The sequence below is a fragment of the Peromyscus eremicus genome, chromosome 12 (assembly GCF_949786415.1).
Source record: "Peromyscus eremicus chromosome 12, PerEre_H2_v1, whole genome shotgun sequence".
NCBI lineage: Eukaryota > Metazoa > Chordata > Mammalia > Rodentia > Cricetidae > Peromyscus > Peromyscus eremicus.
The window spans coordinates 51,580,908-51,604,836 of record NC_081428.1 but is presented as its reverse complement, the minus strand read 5'-3'; the positions used below and the strand labels follow the sequence as shown (position 1 = coordinate 51,604,836).

The 23,929-nt window shown below is 36.3% G+C and overlaps 1 protein-coding gene and 1 pseudogene across 2 annotated transcripts in view; both read left to right on the top strand.

Annotated features, from left to right (window-relative positions):
- The window catches only part of Zbtb20 (zinc finger and BTB domain containing 20), a 560,418-nt gene that overhangs the window by 96,608 nt on the left and 439,881 nt on the right, over window positions 1-23,929 (top strand). For both annotated transcript variants that reach the window (XM_059276799.1, XM_059276800.1), the window contains exon 2: window positions 20,154-20,227. The gene's annotated coding sequence lies outside the window, so the exon portion shown is untranslated. The remainder of the gene's footprint in view (window positions 1-20,153; window positions 20,228-23,929) is intronic.
- LOC131922242 (large ribosomal subunit protein uL3-like) lies at window positions 10,595-12,260 on the top strand (annotated as a pseudogene).

Below are 23,929 nucleotides of genomic sequence, written 5' to 3'. Positions count from 1 at the left end.
CTTCACAGTTGGTATGTTTATTAGGTCCATGCCTTCATTATTTTGTCTAATTTCCTTCTCCCCTCCCCTCAGCTCCCCTCATCCCTCTCTGCTTTTTTGGTAACAGGGTCTTATATAATACAGTCTTACTTGAACTTGCCATGTCAGTAACAATGGCATTCAAATCCTGATCCCACTGTCTCCCAAGTGCTAGCATTACAGGCAAAGCACACACACCACTATAGCTGTTTTTCTCTGTTCAAAGACGTTTTTGATACATTCACCTACATATTATTCAAATTCCTTCCCTTCACTGAGTTCATAAAATGTTACAATAAAATTTTATTAAACTTATAAATTAGTATTAGTGTCTTTACAGTATTTAGCATTCATATTCAGAACTATACAATATTTTCCATTATGAATTGTTTCATTCACAAGTCAATCTTATCATCTTATTCATCTGCATCCCCAAATTCCTCAGTATAGATGTATCACATTCTTGTTGTTACTTGGGATTGTTTGAATTCTATTTTTCAAAATTTCAATAGAAAATCCATGTCTTCTCTTTTTAAAATTTAAAATTAGTTCTTTTTACTTAGTTGTTAATAGTTCCTTTGAAGTTATTTTGGATTTTCAAGGCAATTAAATATCAACCAACAATAAGAGTTTAGTTTTTTCTCTTTTAATTTTATTTAATGTCCCATTTTATTAATTAAAATTTGTCAATCATTTAAGTGATTATTGTAATAAGAAACATACTCCTTCTTGATTATATGTATAGTAATGCTTCTATCATTTTTCATAGTTAAGATTAAGACAAATATTCTTTGTTGTGTTGGTAAAGTAAATTAGAATTCTGTTTTATTTGGGTATTAGAATTGTTTTCAAGTTTACGAGCCACATATTGATAAATATTATGAAACTAATTGAAAGACATAGAATTTTTCTTGTAATGTATTTTTAATTCAGATCAATTCATCACACATTTATTCAATACTTTGCACCAAAAAATTTTTACTAGGCATTGGAATTTAAGTACATTGGCCTTTCCCTTAAAAATGTTATGTGGTAAACTGGAAAATGACAGTTAAAAAATAAAGTAATTGATTTCTCATTATTAAATAACTCTTACATTATTAGAAAACAATTTACACTTAAGAATTTATTAAGAAGAATTCTAAATAAGAACATTTATAAAATTTGGTAATGCCCCACTAAATTTATAAGTAACATAGACTGTGTATATTCTATATAATTAGGAAGCTGGATGTCTCATAGTCAATCACTGTCTTGTATAAAATGATTGAAATGACGTATGGTCTTTGAGTAAATCACTTTTGCAAAACTGTGATTAGGTTTTTATTGACCCCAGAGCCTTTTGAATCACCTGTGAGACATCAGTAGGTATTCAAACAATTGACATGGTTTGGGTATTGATTTTATTGTTTAAATTTATGTTATAAAATGTATCCTATTTTCCCATCTTGTGATATAATTTATCATATTTTTTATAATTGATTATATTTTTAAATTGTTTTTTATTTTGTTCATTTAAACAATGCTTATAAATATTTTATATTTTAAGCTACACTCTTGACTAGATCATTTCTTTATAATTTAAACATAACTACAAGTATTTGTAGTGTCAATTTTTTATACAACATTATGCTAGTTATTATGAATTATAATACAAAAAACTTAACTCACATACTTTCAAAGTATTTTCTTTCTGCTTGGAAGATGTGAATAAGGAAAAATATAAAATGGATAGCAATGAACTATGTATTCTTTGCATGAACTAATATATCGAATCATTTTTAATCTTTTGGAAAAAGTATGAAAACATGCAAATTACCTGTTCTATATTTACTTTTTTTAAAATAACCTTTTTTCCACACAATCAGTTTTGCAATCATTTAATTATTTGTTGCTTATAATTTTACAATATATTTTCAATATTTTATTTTTTACTTTTTGCTTATAACTAGGCTGACTAGACAGGTGCTTGCACATGAACCCACCCAGTGTTAGTGGTGATAATTCCTTACAAAATGACAGTACTTTTGAGTTCAACTGGAATGTGTGTTTCTAGTTTATATAATGTCTCTCATTTTTCATAACTCTGTATTCTTACTTTTTGTTAAACACTTTCGTATGTGCCTAATTAAACTAAATGTAATTGTTTTCAAAATAAAAGGTAATGCTGCATAGAAGTAAGATGAATGTAGACTAAAATCCTTGCTTTCTAAGTCCTGTCTTTCATTCAAGAGCTTCTCCAGCCTTTTAGAACCATCACCAAAGAACTGACATGCAAAGGAGGAGGAGCCTTTGTGCTGACACAGAGTTAGTGTGTTTACTAAAGGGATGCTAGCAGGAAAGGTTGCTGTATTATAGGAGGATAGTTTCATCTTGCAGATGTACATTAATTTTTTATTCTATAGAGCCTGATATTTTAATTTTAGCATTCATTTTATATTCTCAAAATATTACCATATTTTGTAAAATTTTATTCCTTCTCAATTTTAAGTGCTGGCATCAAATGATATTTGTCACAAAACACAATACTTGTCCCTGTGGAACTGTTATTCTGTGTTAATACATAAGTAATACTATTGATTAAACAATATAGCTTCCAAACTTCAAGGCCTTTCTCAGACACCAATTCCACTAACCTCACTATGAGCCTCCTGTGTGGTATCATTTGTGTGAGGTCATGTTAACATGTAAATAAATTACGCACAGCACACTTCCTCTATTTACCCAGCTTACTATATTGAAGCAACTGTCTTGATGGAACACAGATTGATATATTGTGTGTTTCTGTACTAAACCAAAGTGAAGAAGGCATTTTATGAATATTGAACAGAACCTACTTCATAACAGTTTTTTAAAGTATTTTATGAATTATAGACAATCTGAGCCATGGGATATGATGTAATCCTACATAACAGAGTTCATAGAAAGAAGATAACTCCTCAAACAGAATTGGATTAGACTCCTGAGAAATATGCATTAGGTCTTTTATAGCACTTTAACTTTATAAGCATATCTCATATTTAATTGTGCATATTACCATTGTAGTACTATAGTAAATATAGCAGGAATGAAAATACAGAAATAAGGATGCTTCCTAAAACAATCTGTCTTTAGTGCAATGCACTTTTTTACCTCTAATGCTTTAGTTTCAAATATGCCATGTTGTTTCTTTCAAGAAGCAATTGCTAACTTCCATATTATTTCATAGAAAATTTGTAATATCTGCAGAGTGGTACATTTCTCTATATACAAAATTAGAATTCCCCACAGGAAAAGATTAGATCAAACAAAATTTGTGCAATAACAAGTTGAAATAAGTTATTAAAAGTTGATAATATCAAGCCTATGGAATATAATGCTACTTGATTAATTATTATATTAACTTTACTCAAGAAATAATTATTGCAGAAATTGTTCATTATTTGAGCACAGACAAATAGTGAGATGAAGAGGCAATTTAGTGATGTACAATAAGTCAAACTTGGCAAAATCAAAATGGTACTATAATTTATCTCACTGGGGACTAAAAGATGTTTTACTAGGTAATGTGCCTACAATATAGTCCTGAGGATCACCCATGTAAAAAGCTGGGTATGGCTATGTCTGCTTGAGAATCATAATCAGGTTGATCCCTATATCTTTCTTGCCAGGCCAGTCAGCAAGCTCCAAGTTTGGTGGGAAACCTTGTCTCAAAAAATAAAATGGAGGATGATGGAGGAAGACACCTGATATTGACGCCTGGACCCATGCGTGCACATGTACAAACACATACACACAAAAAATGCATCTCATTGAAATGGTATCTTAGGTTACAATAGTGGTGATCTTCGTTGTGCAATCAGATTATTGATGCTTGTAATTATTACACATTTCTATATTTTCCATCCTTTTCTTTTCCTCATAATAATTACTTACAATTATTAATTTTCTTCTTTGACAATTGGATACATTTATATATTGCACCTAGTTACCCTTACTCCAATGTCTTCTCTCTCTGTCTCACCACTACCAATCTGCCCCCTTGCCAGTCCCTTTCTGACATTCATGAAGTCTTTTGATTTTGTCTTATTTACCACTGAGGTAACAAGGGCTGTCTGTGTGGCCATTGGTTTTGAACTGTCCATCATAGCCTTCTGAGTTTACCTGGAGTACACCAGTGAAGTCAGTGATGGCCTCTCTCCATCATTAGTCAATAGTTCACCAGGGTTGAGTGTGGCCCAGTGAATCTCCCTGTCTATGATGGGCTGTTGACAGGCCTAGACACAAGAAGGGCAACTAACCCTGCTCTGAGATGATGATTGCAATGGCTCTGTCGTTTTCGGAAGATAGCATTTCCTGCCACCTTTCCTGTCTTCCTGCTCTTACATCCTGTTCACCCCTGTTCTGGAATGCCTTAGAGTAGACCTTTTAAGTGTCTTGTTTAGGGCTTGGCACTTAGTCATTGCTTATTCAGCACATGAGTCTCTGCATTTTTCACAGTTCATTGCAAGGAGAAACTTCTCTGGTGAGTCTTAGTGTAGCATTTGTCTATGCATATAAACATGAATATTTAGAAAGCACTGTAACACCATGACTCTTTAGCCAAGTTCCCATCTGGGCCCAAGATCTTCTCTGCTGTGTGGTTTTGAGTGGGTATACAGTACACAGCATGAATGCCTTTGTGTGGATAGGCCTCAAATCAGATCATAGAGCAATTGGTTATCACCATAATAGTCAATATTGTGCCAGTGGACATATTTTGCTGGGCAAAATTTCTTTGTATTGTTTGCAGAATTCACAATTGGCTAGGACCTTGATGACTTTTCTCCAGCAGCAGCCTATGTAACTATGTAAGCTTTGTAACTATGAAAGCCAGCCAGAAGGGAAGAAGCTTCTAGATCCGTTACAGCTTAATTTCTCTATATCATGTAACAAAGGTGTATCTTTAGCAATAGAGTCCTATCATCCATTCTGGTGGGCAAGCAAATGGAATGGTAAGAGCTTGTGTTGTTTTGGGGGACAAGATCCAAGTTCAGTTAAAGAATTTTGCCTTGAAAACAATGAGGTGAAGAGCAAATGGGGCAGGCCACAAATGTCGACCAGCTCTAATCTTGCACACGTGTACATTGGCAAGCACACCTGCACACACATACACCACATGTATACAAACAGAAAAGAATTTTGCTTATAATATTATGTACATTGGAAGCATTGGACTCTGACCATGTATATTGAAACTATGCACTAGAAATACTAAGGTTGAAAGAGATATATTTACAGGAAGTTCTTCAGTGTATAAAAGGATAACTATATGATATTGTGAATATTGTGGTAAATCATTTCCATGAGAAATATAGTATATTTTCTATGAATACCTCTTCTCAACATAAGCTGATGATATCTGATTAGATATAATTTAGTATTTTCAGTGTTAAAAGATTCAGATCAGACAGATATTCTACTATGGATTTTCTTAGTGTATATGCAGATACAAAACTCAGAAGGGCTGCATTTATTTTAGGGAGTTTTTCATATATTCTGTTTCTTAAGTTATACCATTGGCTGTCATTAGATTACAATGAATCTAAAATGTAGCTATTCTTTGTTAATATTAGAGATAACTATAATTTTGGGATTCAGTTGAATCCTCCAATAGAAGTTGAAAGCCTAACAAAATACAAAGCAGAAGAAATATCCACTTATTTTACCTGAGAGACTAGCCACAGAAGTTCCAATTTAGAAGACCCAAAATCTGTTTAAGTGTTTATCTCCATAGCCTCCCTAGTCTAAAGATAAATGGGTGGTGGGTGCTCTTAATTCTCATTATAACAGTTTGGATTTTGACTAAGTGATAACCATATCACACAAGGTAATTAACTTCCATCATACTCCATGTTTTGGCTTACTCACACTTTGAGCAGTGTATATGGTGTTTCAGGGTCTTACTATGAATTAGTTCATATTTTTTTTAAATGGAAACAGCAATCCTTATGGGTGCAGGTTCTTAGAAAAAAGTGAATAGCTATGTCACTGACATCTTCATGAGTCAAGGCTTGGTGAAGATTTCGCTGACATTTTTTAAGTGTGAAGCATTAGTTTTGGCCCAGAAAATATCAGATTTCAAAGCTAAAATTTCATACATTTTGTATTTCTCCCTCACAGAGCCTGCTGTTTTCTATCCTTCTTGGTGTCTTTGTAGAACAAATTTTGAAAATTTCTATAAACACATGATACATGTTTATTTCATCTTATGTGATATCATGATTTTGTAAATCTATTCCTAAACGAAAATGTCCTATGTAAATCTGTTCTCAGGGGAATTCTATTGTGGACCTCCACTTAAATAGTTACCTTTACAGTAAATGTTATTCTGCATTTCTGTATATGAACTTCGTAAGTTATCAGATTTTAATTGCTGTGTACATTATCCCCTTAATATATTCCTGAAAAATATGACTTGAGTGAGCACAGTAAATCAAGAGAAATGATAGTATGTTCATACATACAAACCTAAATCAAACTATTTAGATATACTTAAAGAGATCTCAGTGCTATGATTTTTGTATGATTTTAAGTCTAGATTGCATGTTCTCCAAGACTGGCTAGACTATTTTAGCTCAGTATAGCTCTAAAATCCTCAGCATCCCATGATGAGCTAATATAATTCCAGCTCTTTTTGCCTTTAGGTTCTCTCAACTATATATGTGTATGTGTGTATGTTGTGTGTTTACTTTGTCTTTTGACTTAGTTATTAATTTACTTTTTCCCTTTTATTGAAATAGATTCTTGTCTCATACAATATATCTAGATTGCAGTTTCCTCTCCCTTTACTACTCCCCACTTCCTTTCCCATCCAGATCCACTCCCTTTCTGTCTCTCATTAGAAAAGAACAGGCTAGTAGTAGATGACAACAAAACATACCAAAATAAAATATAAGATCAATTTTTAAAATCACATTAAAGTGGACAAGCAACCCAACAGAAGGAAAAGACTCCAGAGAGCAGACACAAGAATTAGTGAACCACTTGTTTACCCACTCAGGAGTCCCATAAAAATACTGTACTGAAAGCTATAATATTTATGCAGAATACCTGGTGCAGACCCCTGCATGCCCTGTGCTTGCTGCTTCAGTCTCTGTGAGCTCATATGAGCTTAGCATAGTTGATTTAGAGGAACTTGGTCTCCTGGTGTCCTCCATGTCCTCTGGCTCTTATAATCTTTCTGCGTCTTCTTCTGCAGGCTTCCCTGAGCTCTGAAGGGAGGGTTTTAGTGGGGACATTCCATTTAGAGCTATGTGTTCCAAGGTCTCTCTCACAGCCTGATATCTGGCTGTGGGTCTCTGTGTTTATTTCCATCTACTGCAGGAAAAAGCTTCCCTAATGATGGCTAAATAAGGCACTTATATATAAGTGTACCTAAATATCATTAGGAATCATTGTATTACTACTTACTATGTATTTATTTATGACCAGTTGCATTTGGTTTTACCCTAGATCTGGGCTATCTAGTCTCCGGTTCCTGGTTAACCAAACAGTGTTGCTTTTGGGTTTGATCTCATGGAGTGGGCCTCAAGTCAAATCAGATGTTGGTTGGTTACTCCTACAAGCTTTGTGCCACTATTGCCCTAGCATATTTTGCAAGCAGGACAGGATTGTAGATTCAGGGGTTTGTGTCTGGTTTGGTGTTTATGTTTCTCTTTTAGTAGCCTTGAACTCTTTGGCATAGGAAAAGACTTTCTTAACAGAAAAACAATAATGAAGGCACTAAGATCAATAATTAATAATGGGAACTTATGAAACTGAAAAGCTTATATGAGGTAAGGGACAATGTCATTTGGGCAAAGCAGCAGACAACAGAATGGGAACAGATTTTTACCAACTCCACATCCTTTGGAGGGACAAAATATATAAAGAACTCAAGAGCTGGGTGTGATGGTGCACACCTTTGATCCCAGCACTCAGCAGGCAGAGGCAAGTGGGTCTCTGAGTGAGAGGCCAGTCTGGTCTACAAAGTGAGTTCCACGAAAGCTAGGGTTGTTACACAGAGAAACCCTGTCTCAAAAAAAATGAGAAGAAGGAGGAAGAGGAAGGCGAAGAGGAGGAGGAGAAAGAAGAAGAATTCAAGAACTTGATAGTAAAACACAAATAATCCAATTAAAAAAATGTAGTACCAGGTCAAAACAGAGAATTCTCAATAGTAGAAACTCAAAAGACTGCAAAGCACTTAAAGCGTATTCAACATCCTTAGCCATCAGGAAAATACAAATCAAAACTACTTTGAGATTTCATCTTAAACATGTCAGAATGACTAAGATCAATAACACAAGTAACAGCTTATGTTGGTGAGGATGTGGAATAAGGGAAACACTCCTCCATTGCTGATGGGAGTACAAATTTGTACAGCCACTATGGAAATCAATATGGTGGTACTTCAGAATTTGAGAATCGATATACCTCAAGATCCAGCTATACTACTGTTGGGTATATACCCAAAGGACCCTCCATTCTACCACAAGGACACTTGTTCAACCATGTTCATTGCTGCTCTATTTATAATAGCCAGAAATTGGAAACAACCTAGATGTCCCTCATCAGAAGAATGAATAAAGAAAAGGTCCTTTTACACAATGAAGTATTAACCAGCTGTTTAAAAAAAATGACATCCTGAAATTTATAGGCAAATGGATGGAACTAGAAAACATCATCCTGACTTAGGATTCAGACCCATAAGAAAAATTTGATATTTATTTGTTTATATGTAAATATTAACCATTAAGTAAATGATAACCAAGCTACACTCTGTAAACCTAGAGAGGTTAAGTATAGAGGAAGGAACTGGGGCGGGGGCGACATGTGGATCTCCTTGGGAGGGAGAATCTGAAGATTTTAGGAGTGGATTGGGGGTGAGGGACACTGACACAGGAGAATCAGATGGGGACACAAAGAAGATATGGGTGGAATTGAGGGAGGGAATGTGGGAAGAGACAGCTGGAAATGAGGGGCATTTGAGTGGTGGTATGGAAATCTAGTGCCATGGAAACCTCCTGAAATACATGAAGGATAACCTAATCAAGTCTCCAAGTAATGGGGGAGATGGAGTCCCAACTGACTCTTTCTTCTCACTAAATGAAGCTTCCAGTCCTGGGACTGGGTTACATCCAGTTGAGTTTTTGGCCAAAGGGTCCCATGGAAATCACCAAATAACCCAGACTGTTGCCAAGACAATAGGCTGTTTTCCACAAACTGAAAGCAAGTTCCCTTTGCTGAAGACCACACACACACACACACAACTAATTGAACATGGAGATGTCTATCTGGTGTCTAAACAGAACCTTTACTCATACATTCTAGTGTCTTTGGTATGGGAAGGTGCTCTCAGCTATTCTTTTAAAAAGCAACTCTTCATCTTTCATAAGATCAGGGTTTGACAACTTCATTATTATATATTCTACCTACCTTCCAATCTTCAGAACCACCCTAACTTTTTCAAAATTGAAAGGCATTTAGAGTGCCTCTTCCCACAAATTTTTAAACTCTTTAAAGATGTCTCGGCCATGGAAGATTTCTTATACATGTGTCACCATCTTAGAGTTTTTATTCATGCCAGTATAAATTACACACACACACACACACACACATATGTGTATATATATATACATACATACATACATATACATATATGTACCTGCAACTGGACCTAAGTTACTGAATTGCATGGAAAAAATTAGGCAATATCCAGTTATTGAAGAATGCCAAAATTGTTTATGTTTACTATAAAAGTCATAAAATGCATCATCCAAACTATAGGAAGGAATGAAGGAGAAAAATATGTCCTCAAACCTCCAAAATATGGTAAATAACACTAATTTATGTATTTGGAAAGCTCATATACTCCACATAGGAGAAACAGTAGTTATGTAAACAAGTTTGCAAAATTTTCGAAAATTTAAAAGAAGGAAAAACAATCTAACAAACAGAAAAATAAAAAAGATTGAGTATGTACAGTAGAGCCAGTCATTAATACCTGAATTCTAAGTAGATACAAAGCCAGAACTCAAAGAAATTCTAAGACAAAAGAAAATAATAATAAATTAAGAATTTTATATCTTGCAAAACTATCTTTAAGTGTGAAGATATGATATTTCTCAGAGAAAGACAAATTATTAATAATAAACTTATGTACATACTAAAGAGAAAATTTAAGCTGCAAGGAATTGAGAATAAACTGATTAAAATGATGAATAATAATAATAGATAATATGTTTATCTCTAGTAATTATGTAGTGCCATTGTTTGAATATGAGTCATTTGTTAAAAATATAGTCAGCCGGGCGGTGGTGGCGCACGCCTTTAATCCCAGCACTCGGGAGGCAGAGCCAGGAGGATCTCTGTGAGTTCGAGGCCAGCCTGGGCTACCAAGTGAGTTCCAGGAAAGGCGCAAAGCTACACAGAGAAACCCTGTCTCGAAAAACAAAAACAAAAACAATATATATATATATATATATATATATATATATATATATATATATATATATATATAGTCTCCGGGGAGGATCTTTGGTGATTTGACAGAGCTTAGTAGGAGGGCTTTACGTCTATGAGGTTGTCGTCTTGTAAGGGCTTGTGGGATATTGCTGGTTCTCAGTTTCATTATGTTTCCTGGCCTGGGAGTTGAATGATTTGCTTTAACATAGTCTCTGGCTGTAATGTGCTGTCCACTCTAGGCCCACTGGATCATTTGATGGCACTTGGAAAATGTAAGAGAAAATAATCCTTTGTTTTTTTATAAGTTACTCAGGCAATGCATTATAGTGACAGAAAGATGAATAGCATGTATAGGTAAATATACATTATAAATATATAATAATCCCAAATCAAGAAAGGAAGAAATTAATAACTATAATAAAATAGAAAAGAAAAAGTTCTCTCTTGGTAGTATCTGATGTTGTGGTGTCTCCCAGGTAATTCTCTGCTTCCAGGCATGAGTCCTTGGGCTTCTTGCCTCAGAAGCACAGTAGTCTACATGGTGAGAAAGTGAGGACCTTCCCCAAAGATAACCCTTCCAAACCTTTTCACCTCCCAGCCTTTCTAGGCTACAAGGCTAGCGTGACCCATAGCATCTAGGAAGTTGACAGGCCTGCCTAAAAGAAGTAATGGAGTCTGTAACCTTTGTTGAGACACCACCCATGGTGGTTTTAGCCATTGCAGGCTATGTGGCAACCATGTAAGCCCTCTACCTTCAGGACAGTCTTTGCTGGACACATCAATGATGAGCATAAAAGGCATTTCTACAAGAACATGCACAAATCCAAGAATACCCTCACCAAATACTGCAAGAAATGGCAGGACAACATGGGCAAGAGGACTTTACCAGAACGAAGAAGTCCTGTCAAGTCATCCGACTAAAGGCCCACATTCAAATGTGTCTGCTTCCTCTGTGCCAGAAGGCAGCCCACTCAATGCAGGTCCAAGTGAATACAGACACTGTGGCTGAGAAACTAGACTGGTCCCAGAGAGGATCCAGCAGCAGGTTCCTGTGAACCAGGTGTTCAGACAGAATGAGATGGTAGAGGACTTCACCAGCACCAAGAAGTCCTGTCAAGTCATCCGACTAAAGGCCCACATTCAAATGTGTCTGCTTCCTCTGTGCCAGAAGGCAGCCCACTCAATGCAGGTCCAAGTGGATACAGACACTGTGGCTGAGAAACTAGACTGGGCCCAGAGAGGATCCAGCAGCAGGTTCCTGTGAACCAGGTGTTCAGACAGAATGAGATGATTGATGTCATTAGGGTGACCAAAGGTAACAGATACAAATAGCTCACCAGTTGCTGGCATACAAAGAAGCTACCCTGCAAAACCCATCTAAGGTTGCTAGTACTGGAGCCTGGCACCGTGCCTGTGTGGTTTTCTCTGTGGCTGGAGCTGGGCAAAAAGGCTAGATCTCTAAGATTGGTCAGGGCTAGCTCATCAAGGATGGCAAGATGATCAAGATCAATGCTTCTGCTGGCTATGACCTGTCTTATTATGTTGATATGATCAATGACTTTGTAATGCTGAAGGGCAAAGGCAGTGTGGTGGAAACCAAGAAGGGAGCACAAATCCTTGCTGGTTCGGACCAAATTATGAGCTCTTGATGAGATTGTCATGAAGTTCATTGACAGTACCTCCAAGTTGGCCAAGGTCATTTCTAGACCATGGGAGGGAAGCAGTCCTTCATGAGACGACTCAAGAAAGCCCAGATTGCCAAGGAAGAAAGTGTTTAATGTGCCAGAAGCACCTTGTGCAGCTGGTTGGATCTCAATAACATTTTTTTCCAATGTCAAAAAAAAAAAAAAAAAACCAATTTAGTTGAAATGAAGCAGCCTGGAAATGCTAAGGTTAAACGAGGATAACCTAGGAAGAAATATCGAACTTGGATAGACTTATAACCATTAGATAAATAATATTGATAAGGCCAGAGGGGAAGAGAGAACAGCAGAGGGGAGGAAGGGGGAAAAGAGACAGACAGGCAGACCCTAAATACTTATGGTTTTCTTGATAAATTCTACCAAAAACCTAAAAAAAATAGCAGTCTTTCACACCGTCTTCTAGAATATATTGAGAAAAAGAGAACACTTTTTAAAATGAGGATGAGGATGATACCTTGCAGTCAACAGACAAAAATATCACAACAAAAGAAAAAAAATCAGTAATTATACTGAAAATAGACACCAAAAATCTTCAGCACACTATTTGAAAACAGCAATATAGGAAAGCATTTGTGTACCCTGATCAAGTAAGATTCTTCCCAGAAGTGCTAGGTTGACTTAAAATCCAATAACCAATTAATATAAAAAATATAAATTGACCATCTTTTTTTTCTCTGATAGCTGGATTCCTGTTCATTTTCTTTTTGTTTTGTTTTTACATTCCAACCAGTTTTCCCTCCCTTCTCTCCTCCTAGTTCCTCTCCCCTGCATCCACTTCTCCTCCTCTGTTCCTCTTTAGATGTGGGTGGGATTACCATGGATATCAGGCAGCCATGGTATATGAAGTTGCAGTGAGATTCAGCACCTCCTCTTCTGTGATGGCAGGATGAGGCAATGCAGTAGGTGGAGTGGGTCCCAAAAGAAGTCAGCAGAGTCAGAGACATTCCCCTGCTCTCACTGTCAAGAGTCCCACACAGAGACCAAGTCACACAATTGTAACATATATGCAGAGGGACTAGGTCAGAATTGACCGTCTTAAATGATACGTAAAAATACTTTAAAAACCCAGTCTCTGTGACAGAAATCTCAAGTTAGTAACAGAGGGGACTTCTGAACCTCATGAAGGCATCTATGAAAAAAATCTATAATATAAATGTAGTGATGAAATCTCGCTGCTAAGATTGTGAAAGAGCAAAGTCATGAGGTCTGACCTATTGCATTTAACAATATAATAAACAAGTTCAGAATGATGAGACAGGGAAGGAAAGGCAAAAAGGGAAAGGGAAGGATATAGAGGCCCCAAGGGATGGAAATCAGTGGAAAACTAAAATATAAATAGCTTTTATTTGTAGATACTATAATCTGGCATATAGAGAATTAAGTAATGCACATAAACAACTTAAGAATTAATTAGGAGCTTGGCAAATTAACTAGATGCAAGTTCACTCTAGAAATTAGTTTTCTTTTTGCATACCAACAATGAAATTACAAAAATTCCATTTGCAATAGCATCAAAAACAATATTTTTTTTCAGAAACTGACAAGCTAGTCCTAACAGTCAAAAATGATGCAACAGTCAAATTACTTATTAAAAAGAGAACAAAATTAGATTATATGCACTATCTTATCTTAAAACTTACTATTTGAAGTATAGTAAGGAAAAGACTGATATTGGAATGTAGAACAATGGGATAAAATTGAGAGTTCAGAAAATTAAACCTTAGTTTTGGTCAGTTGGCTTTTTTCAAAGGTACCAGGGCAATTTGCAATGCTAGGTATGGTGCAAAGACTATATGACTACTTATATATTTTAAATACTTCACACCTTCCATAAAAATTAGCTCAAAAATGCATCATGTACCTAAATTTAAGAGCTGGAATTATAAAACCTCAAGAAGATGTCATAGAAGAAAAACTTCATGCCTTTGTGTTAAGCAAAACCAAAAAACCAAAACCTTGATTTTTAAAATACATAAATCCCAGTAATGATTGGACTGGCAAGATATGCCTGCTGGTGCAGTAGTGGCACAAATGATATGGAAGTAGTCAATCACTATCTTATTGGATTTAATACTCACTCTGCAAGATTGAGTCCATTCTTGGCATTATTAACTAGGCCAAAATTTGTGACTGGCTAGGTCGTAGATCCTAGGGGAGTTCTAATACTATTATTTTTTTCTAAATGAACATAGTATTAAACTGTGCTATAAGTTCTTATCTTTATACCCATAGATTAGTGCATCTCTCAACCCTCATTTAAAATTTTTTTTTTTTGTTTTGGTTTTTTTTTTTTTTTTTTTTTTTCAGTAGATAGTGATTAGTACAGAGAACAACAACTGGTCCTTGTATCACAATCAGTATCACACCTTTTCCTCCCAAGATTCAGGGATTTTCAAAGAATAGAGGGCAGAAAGATTCTAGTGGACATCTTCAGTGAAACATTGTTTATTGAATATGGTTGGACAGTTTCACACATGAGCTCACCGAGGTTATGACTTCATGTACAACCTATATATAGCCAGACAAAATTCCAGCGAAGAATTTCCATCCTTATTTGAGAATCTGTTGGCAATTAATGGCTGCTGAAGGAGGTTGTGTAAGTTTTCTTCTAAGATGCTGTCCCTGGAAGGCTACCCATGCTCCAGTAAATGGTCCCACACCTTTGCATATACAAGCATTAATTAGACTAAGTGGATTTTCAAACAAAGAAAGAGAGTGCATGAAGTTGGAGGAAATAGGGGAGAAATTGGAAGGTAGGGAATGGAGAGTGAATTTGATAAAAACATATTTATGCATGTATGAAATTTTCAGCATGCCTACAAAAAATGAATCAATACCTTGAACTTCAACAAAATTAAGGACTTTTCAACTTTGTGATAGAAGTGAAATAATAAGCCACAGTCAAGAAAATAGCTACAAGATTTTGAACAGATTTACAAATCATCAATTTATCATACTTGTTAATGTTACATATAAATCATAAATTATTTTCATAAAGAAATATTCCATAGTATGATAAAGGATCCAATTTAAACTGTGACTATTTTGAATAAATACTTCACTGAAGAAGAAATAGGAATTACATTAAACACAGGAAAAGATGTTCAACCTGATTAACTCTAAGGAAAACTGAATTTAAATCGTAAGACACCACTTCATACTTCTATAGTAGTTATAATTCTGTTTTTTAAAGGCAGTTATAAGTAATCATGAAGTTATGGAGAAATGGAACCCTTCCGCACAGCTGGTGTGAATGCAAAATTGCATAATCCATTTTTAAAATGTTGGAAATTTCTTAACAATTAAAATACTCCAACAATTAGGACCCAACAATTCCCCTTCTAAGTGCTTCCCAAAGAGAAATGAAAATATATATCCACACAGATACTTTCATACTGGGAATGTTCATGGAAGTATTATTCATAGTAGCCAAAATATGGAAGCTGCCTTAATGTACATCAGCTGATAAATGGACTTTAAAAATGTGATGCATTATACAAATTCCATTTGTCAGATAAATATATGAAGGCAATTTGAATTGTGACAAAATTTTTCTCAAGCTGGATTGTGTTTATGGTTGTATTACTCTGAATTTTCTCAAAATCATTGATAGTAAGGATAACTTGTGATGGGCAGTTTTTGTTATATCCTTGACACGATGTAGGATCACTTGCAAGGTAGTCTCAATGAGGAATTCCCTATATTAGGTTGGCCTGTGGGCATTGATGTGAGGGATTTCTGAATTGGGTTCATTGAGTTTGGAAGACTTACTGTGAATTTGAAATGTACCATTTTCTGGACTGGGCCCCAGAGTGAATGCATTGAAGCAAGGAAGCAAGGATTCCTTGTTCTTGTCTGAGGATGTGCTTGACCAGCTATTGCAAGTTGTTGCTCCTTTTGACTTCCCTGTTGATAGTGGACTATAACCTGGAATTGTAAGTCTAATATACCCTGTCTCTCTTAAGTTGTTTTTTCTTTTCTTTTCTTTTTTTTTTTTTTTTGGAGTTTTGTGTCATAGCAACAGGACATGAGACTCAGATATATGTTCTATAAGTTATGTTACCATATGGTACTAAAATAACAGTATGCTTATTCAAAATATAAGATGGCTGATACTACCTAACCAAGTAATCAAGGTTAACATCCACAGTGATGTGTCATAATATCATTTACTTGCCAATATTTTAATAATACATAATTTTCTATGCATCTGTGGAACTCATAATTCTAGTCTGTTTATGACAAAATATTAGACAAATTCAAGTTTAGTAACAGAACACAAACAAAGTATTTTATCTTGTTCAAAACTGAGAAGGTAATGGAAAACACAAAAAAATTGTCACAGACCAAAGAAACCAAGGGCACGTCGCCCAGCCATGCAGTCTGGCATTCTGAATGGGATTCTTAGAACAGAAAAAAAGATACTAGTGGAAGACTTGATAACATATATTATTTGACATTAACAGAACCTTTACTAACATTAAGAGTCATTTTATTTCAGGTGTGAAAAAAATCCAGCTATGTTTATAAAAAGTTACATTTTAGTGATGCATACTAAAGTCTCTATGGGTGAGTGATATGTTATCAGGTATTGCCTTTTAAATGATCTGGTGGAAGAAGAACTGGTAAGAAGAATAGGTGGAAAATGAATGTGTTGGGAGTGCATGGAACTCACTGTACATTTTACCCTTCCATATGTTTGAAATTTTCCATATTTTTTTCTGAAGGAAAATTCAATTGAAAAACTAATTTCACCATTAGCATCCTCTGTTGACCACAGTCACATCTTTAAGAATCAAATATGTACTTGTCAAAGTTAATAAGCCATAAAAAGACTTACTGAACGTGCAAAAGTCACCTGAGCAAGATAAGATCAGGGCTGAACACTTGGAAGAACACTAAGAGAAGTGCTTGAGTTAGCAGACCTCCTAAACTGTGATGCTTCTTGTTCTTCCCTTGCAGCTCTGTGGCCCAGTGACATGCTGATATTTCAGTTCCTATCTAGATGAGGATTTTAAAATGAGGGAGAATGTGGTCAGAAGCCACCTTTGTTCCTACTCAGTGCTGCTAGGATCTATGGCATTTCACTACTCCTTATCACTTTTGTTGTTCGAGGGCTTTATTGTGGCCTTGTGACTTGTAGCACAAATCACTGTAAAATACCACATGTGCTGCTTCTCTAGCATCCATACAGAATCTAGTACAAAGTACAGAGCTGCATGCAGAGAGAATTCTTCCTTCTCCAGACTTTGTAATTTACACTGATGTCACTGTATCATTGGATATTGACTATAATCTATAAATCGTAGTTTTATTCTTACTTGAACATCTACCACTGATGTTAAATTTACTACTGCCTAGGGTTAATTTTTTTAAAAGATTTTAGAACCTGATATGTCAGGAGAAATTTATTCTTAGTGATGACACATGCTTCGTAGATCTGGTTTAAAGGTGGATTCAGTGTACAGTTGTGAACATGAAAGTTGGAAGCGGTAAAGCAGAGTGGGGCCATGGTAAGGCCCTGTCCTGATTTGCTGCCCCTGAATCTCACTGTGCCCTCAGAGATATTTCACTTTCCTTAATGACCTGCCTTCAAGCAATTTCTACCTAATATTGAGCAGTAGGCTGCTCAGTGACAGAGTTAATGGTTTGTTCATGTGGCAATGAAGAGGAGCAGTATTCATATCGAAGACAACTGGTCCCACTTCCAGGTCCATCTTTGGGCCAAGATACGTAGTCGCCAACAGTGAGTTGGCGACTGTATTTTTTGAGTTTTGGCGCAAAGCAAGATCCATCTGTTTTGCCCAGCCGTTTGCCTGAATGCCACAGAACAGTCCTGTTATTAGGCTTATTTGTGGTCCTATTTGAGGTTAGGAATAATGTAAATAAACTTCTGTCCTCCTTTTGATGAATGCAGCACAGGAATTAAAAGTGGTGGTGTTGGTAGTGTAAGTGAGGCTGTGTCTATTTTCTCAATTGCTCTATTTTCTTTGGATGGAGAAACAGACATTTAAGAATGAGTTTGTCATCTGGAAGGATAGTTGTGACCAAGTTTCCCTCAACAGGATACAAGATGTTATTTTTGAGCTTCATTACCCTCACCAGAGAGAGGGATAGAGACAGAGACAGACAGAGGGAAAAGCAGGCAGAAATGGAGAAGAAAGCTAGTCACAGAGGATAGGGGGGGGGGGGAGGGTGTGTATGACTTAATGCTGACTATTCACACTGAACTTTATGATTTTGAATAGTTCTGTTTACTCCACATCTGCTGGTTTGAGGAAAAGGAAATCTGACTGAACTGAACTGCTAGTTGTCAGTTAAATTCTTTGTATGTGTGTATTCAGTCTGATTTCTCTCACCTTTTTGAGCCAGACAATGATTCACTTTCACTGACCACATATTGTTGGTGAGAACAATACCAGTTGCGATTCAGATTTATCTAGAAATGGACACTTTTTATGTTTCTGAATCATTTATCAGGGGTTATTGTTATTCCATATAATTTTTGAGCACAGTTATTTTTGTCAGTGTCTTTCCTGAATGTTTGGTTGCCTTATAAGGATATATGTGCTCTCCTCTCCTCTCATTCAGTTGTCCCTGGTGACGCCTCCATAATTTCTGTCTTTACACTGGTGCATTTTTAGTCTAATTCAGGCTTTTGAGAAGCAAAGGGAAAGTTTAGTAAGTCAGTAATTTTTATTCAAAAATCTAATCCCATTCATGGGTGGATTTAGTATGAAGTATGAGCAAGTTTGCATTTAAAAATGTATGTACATCAAATAGACACATTGCCTAAATTATTATTCCATATAGTTCAAAAGAAAACAGGATTTGCAAGTGAGAACCAGATGCATGTTCTCCTAATAGGTGCAATTTCAAGGGTGATTTATGATTACGATCTCATATGTGGAAATATTAAAGTATTACTTTGTATTATGTGAGGTTCAGACATAAACCCACCACAATCAGTGCAACAAATGTATACTAAAAACATTGTTGTGTTGTAAAGGAAAATAAGGAAGATAAGTATAATAGCTCCATTTTGCATTTTAAAATTATCTCTTTCTAAACACTAATATGTTATTTATTTGAAGATAAAAATAGGAATAACTTAATGTAGTGTGTTGTGATTCATTTATTACTATTATTTGTAGAAGATGGTATGTGAAGAAAAGATTGAAAAGAAAGACTAGAACGTTTTAAGCCCAAAGTGTGGGATACAGTTAGAGATCTAAATGACTGGACTCTTAATTTGAAGATTAAAGATCCATATTTTTTAACCAGAAAATTAAACCAGGATGTCTCACTCAAATCCTTATGATCTTCCTGTGTTACACTAATGATGCTAAGGAACAGGAAGTATAGTATGACGCGAAGTGTGGCACAATCAGCCCATATAATAATTCAGTGTTCATTTTGCATTTTGTATTGCTAACTATGTTTGTTTACCTATAGTTTACAGCTCCCCCCACCCTTGCCACCGGTCAATCATTTGGAACCATAGTTTAGTTTTTTTCCTAATATCTCGCAGTCATAGTTTTCCTTCAACATGGATATTCAGATCCATAGATTTTTCCATGTTCTATGAGCTTAATATTTTCCATACTCTTTAGATTATGAAATTCTTCCTTAGGATGTTTCTTCTTTAAATTACCTAGATTGTAACTGAATTCACTGTAGAAGCTTCTAGCCATACCACTATGAAGTCCTTAACATTGCAGGAGATTTGGTTTCTTTCAGAATTCCCTTTGTTTCCTCTTTAGATCCTTTTATTTTCATTAAGAAACTACTCTGGGAAAAGGTTTTTTTTTCCCCATTCTTTCTTTTTCCCCCTTAACAGGGATAAAAAAGCTCCGCTTGACTGGTAATGCATTGCTTTGGATGGGGAAACATTATGAAAGTTTAATTTTTAATTAAATCTGAAATACCAATTATAACTGAAAGAGATTTTAACCTGTTTCTTTTCAGACTGCCTGAAGTTACATTTCGAGACTGAAATCACTGCACCTTAAAAACAAAAGATTGAGCTGCACTGTGTTCCTGTAAGTAGAAGCTTCCTGTGCCTTCCTCTGTGTTTCTGCGACCAACCCACAAAGGGACAGAACCACTCTCATAGTAACCAGACATGAGGGAAAATCGGAATGTCCCTGAAGAAATAGATCCTTAAATGATTTCCTTTAAAAAAGTTATTGAGCTCAATATTTCTGGGTGTCTTTTATTCACTTGAAATTACGAAACCTTTTTTTTGGCAGGTTTGAATTTCATTAGAGAGGGTGTCGCCCACTATGCATCAGCACAGTGACACACACCCTCTGTGGAGAGATTTGTGCATTTTTATACCAGACTCTTAAGAGGTAAAAGAATTCTTTTGAATCAAAGTAGATTTCGTTTTCTTTAGTGATGTCACTAGAATTTTTTAGCCTTTGTGTCAATGGAAATGAAAAGTTCATGATGACATCACAGGATTCTATATCCTTGAAGATTTTGGGCAAACCTAAGTAAAAATGCATAATTCCCTTGTGTGCGTGTGTTCCCCATTCTGCTACGAAGCAGTCAAAATAGCACATCTTATGTCTTCCCGTGAGCTACAAGGCTGTCTCTCAGAGCCCCATTGTTCCATAAATGCATGTCAGAGTCTACCACAGTCTGCTCTACCCTTATTTAGCTGCTGTTTTGTCAATGTACTTGGAAGAACAATTAACATTTGGGATTTCAATGTCTGAATAACAGGCAGTGAATAGAACTGGAGCAAATAAAAGATTCAGATGCCCAGGGTAAGAAAACAGAAGCTTATAGTCGGTGGAGGAGAGAGAGAAAATCACTTTCATTCTTCATTCGGAGTTGGGAAATACTGTTAAGGAAAGAGCTTCTTCATATTTTAGATCAAAATACAAATTTTAGTAATAAAATCCAGATTTATGGTGCATTGCTAAGTTTTACAGTCTGATGTTTTCTGTCAGAGTCTAAAAGCACTGTCTTTTCTTTTGGAGTGCTGGGTGTGGGGTCTCCTTACTGCACCCCGGCTTCCACAGTGCACACCATCTCTTCCATCGGAGTGCTGGGTGTGGGGTCTCCTTACTGCACCCCGGCTTCCACAGTGCACACCATCTCTTCCATCGGAGTGCTGGGTGTGGGGTCTCCTTACTGCACCCCGGCTTCCACAGTGCACACCATCTCTTCCATCGGAGTGCTGGGTGTGGGGTCTCCTTACTGCATCCCGGCTTCCACAGTGCACACCATCTCTTCCATTGGAGTGCTGGGTGTGGGGTCTCCTTACTGCATCCCGGCTTCCACAGGGCACACCATCTCTTCCATCAGAGTGCTGGTTGTGGGGTCTCCTTACTGCACCCCGGCTTCCACAGGGCACACCATCTCTTCTGTTGGAGTGCTGGTTGTGGGGTCTCCTTACTGCACCCCGGCTTCCGCAGTGTGGGTCCCCATGCAGAGAATCAGAGCACTTCCTCCATGTCATTTTCCTTTACTACAGTCTGTCATTAGTGACTGGAGACAGGCCTGAGCATTACATGTCTGCATCTTTTGTCTGAGTTCTGTTAAGTTCTTTTCTGTTTGTTTTGTTTTTGAGAGAACTGACACTTAAGGCGCTTTGGCAACTTGGGTTTGTTGACAAACTAGACTGAATAAATAAGTAACAGTTGTTAATTTTGTCAGAATTTAACAGTTCAAGCCTATGGACACTAAGTTCTCTAAAAGTAAGGACTTGTTCATTTTATAGTCCCCAGTGCTTATCACAGTAATGGATAACCACAAAAAAGCTATTGTTTGCAATACAAGTACAAAAGTTTTAAAAAGTCAGAAATTGGAGATTATTTACTGTACAGAGGTATCAGATAAAGGTTTTGGCAATTAGGAAAATGATTATAAATAATTTGCCACAGACCATGCTTCTGTTCATATCCGACAGGACGTCAGCCTTTTGTTCATTCATCACCTTGTTAATTTATGCTTCTTTTCCTGACCTGAAAGAGAAGTATCCATTCATATATATTCTCTTGTTCTGTGAAATAGTCTTCAGTAGTTTTCTATGTAAGTTCTGTGTTATTTCTCATGCCATAGAACTGACTCCAATCCACCTAGATGGAGGGTATTAGCCATACCCATCTCTCCTGCTGGCTATACAGTAGACTGTTTGAAGGGAATGAAACAAGTGATCCAGTCATGCTGGTTTAGGAAAACAGGGCATTAAGAAGTTACTGTGAGCCGGGCGGTGGTGGTGCATGCCTTTAATCCCAGCACTCAGGAGGCAGAGCCAGGCGGATCTCTGTGAGTTCGAGGCCAGCCTGGGCTATAGAGTGAGATCCAGGACAGGCACCAAAACTACACAAAGAAACCCTGTCTCTAAAAACCAAAAAAAAAAAAAAGAAAGGAAGAAAAGAAAAGTTACTGTGAGTAAATATTTTCATTGAAGCAAACATCAGACCCACATCTCAACCCCAGTAAGACTACAATATTCTTTAGAACTCAGATTCCGTTGACATAACATTTCTTGTCATCTCTCAATAATACTCTTTAAGAATTTTTTCTGAAAGGGATTTTTTTGTTGTTGTTGCTGTTTTTGTGAAATCATCTTCCAGTGATTCAGATTAAGGCTCTCATAAAATTTGGACTCTGGGGTAAAGCTGAATTAATAAAATTTAGGCCTAGTCAACTGTGCTATTACCACATTGAAAAACATTTAAGACTATCAATGGCCCTTATAAAGTTATTCCACATTTTCGAGGTTGAAAAACTGAGGCAAAATTGATATCAGGGCAAAGACTGTCATAAAACATAACAGCAGGAAGACATGTAAAAAATGGAAGTCTAACCTTTCATTCTAAAACCAGTAAGTTGAGGCACAGATAGTGCATTGTGAAAACCACCTTGACTACAAAGGCGGCTCATGCTCCAACATGTAGCCTTGACAGAAGACCAACACCTGGATCCCAAGGCTTCCAGCACTCCTCTAAAAGCAGTGTAAACCAGGCTTTCTGAGGTACAAATCTCTTTTTGATAAATTTTTAAACAGATTGATTTTACCAAATAGTCTAAAATTAATGAATAAAGCAGTGATCTGAAACTATTATCAAAACTTTTTCCGTATCCCTACACATTTTGATACTATATCCTTGGTTGTACCCTGTGGTCTTTATAGACAAATGTATTGGTTCACTTAATATTCATTTTGGTGATTGATAAAGATGGTCCGCTAAAAATTTCCATAGTTACTTGGCTCATAGTCTTGAGGATGAAGCCTGTATTCCAGACATCAACTTCAGAATTGCCAATAGTGTGCATGGTATCCAAATGTTGTTGTTGTCAAGGGGCATTCCTCTAGAGAAAAGTTTGGGGGTAGGAATGAAATAAACTTAAATAATTTAAAATGAATTAGTTACCATGATAATTTATTTCACCCTGCCTTTATTAATTCTGTAATTTAATAATCAAAGAGGGAAGTTTCAGACCTTTTCTATTATTTTACCCAGAGTCAGCTCCTAGATCCATATATTGGTTTCTCAGTTTTATTTTATCACACTCATACCTTCCATTCCTGACCTTGAAAAATAACTGTGCACAAAAAGTTAATGGCCTAAGTTGTGTGCCCCAACAAGATGAAACAGTTGTGCTTTTACAAATAACCAAATAATAATGGTGGCTTTAGCCTACAGGGAGAGGGAGATCATGACATGAGAATGACGGAGTAGAGCTCTAGATACACTTATCAACAAAGGGCTCTTCTCCGACTT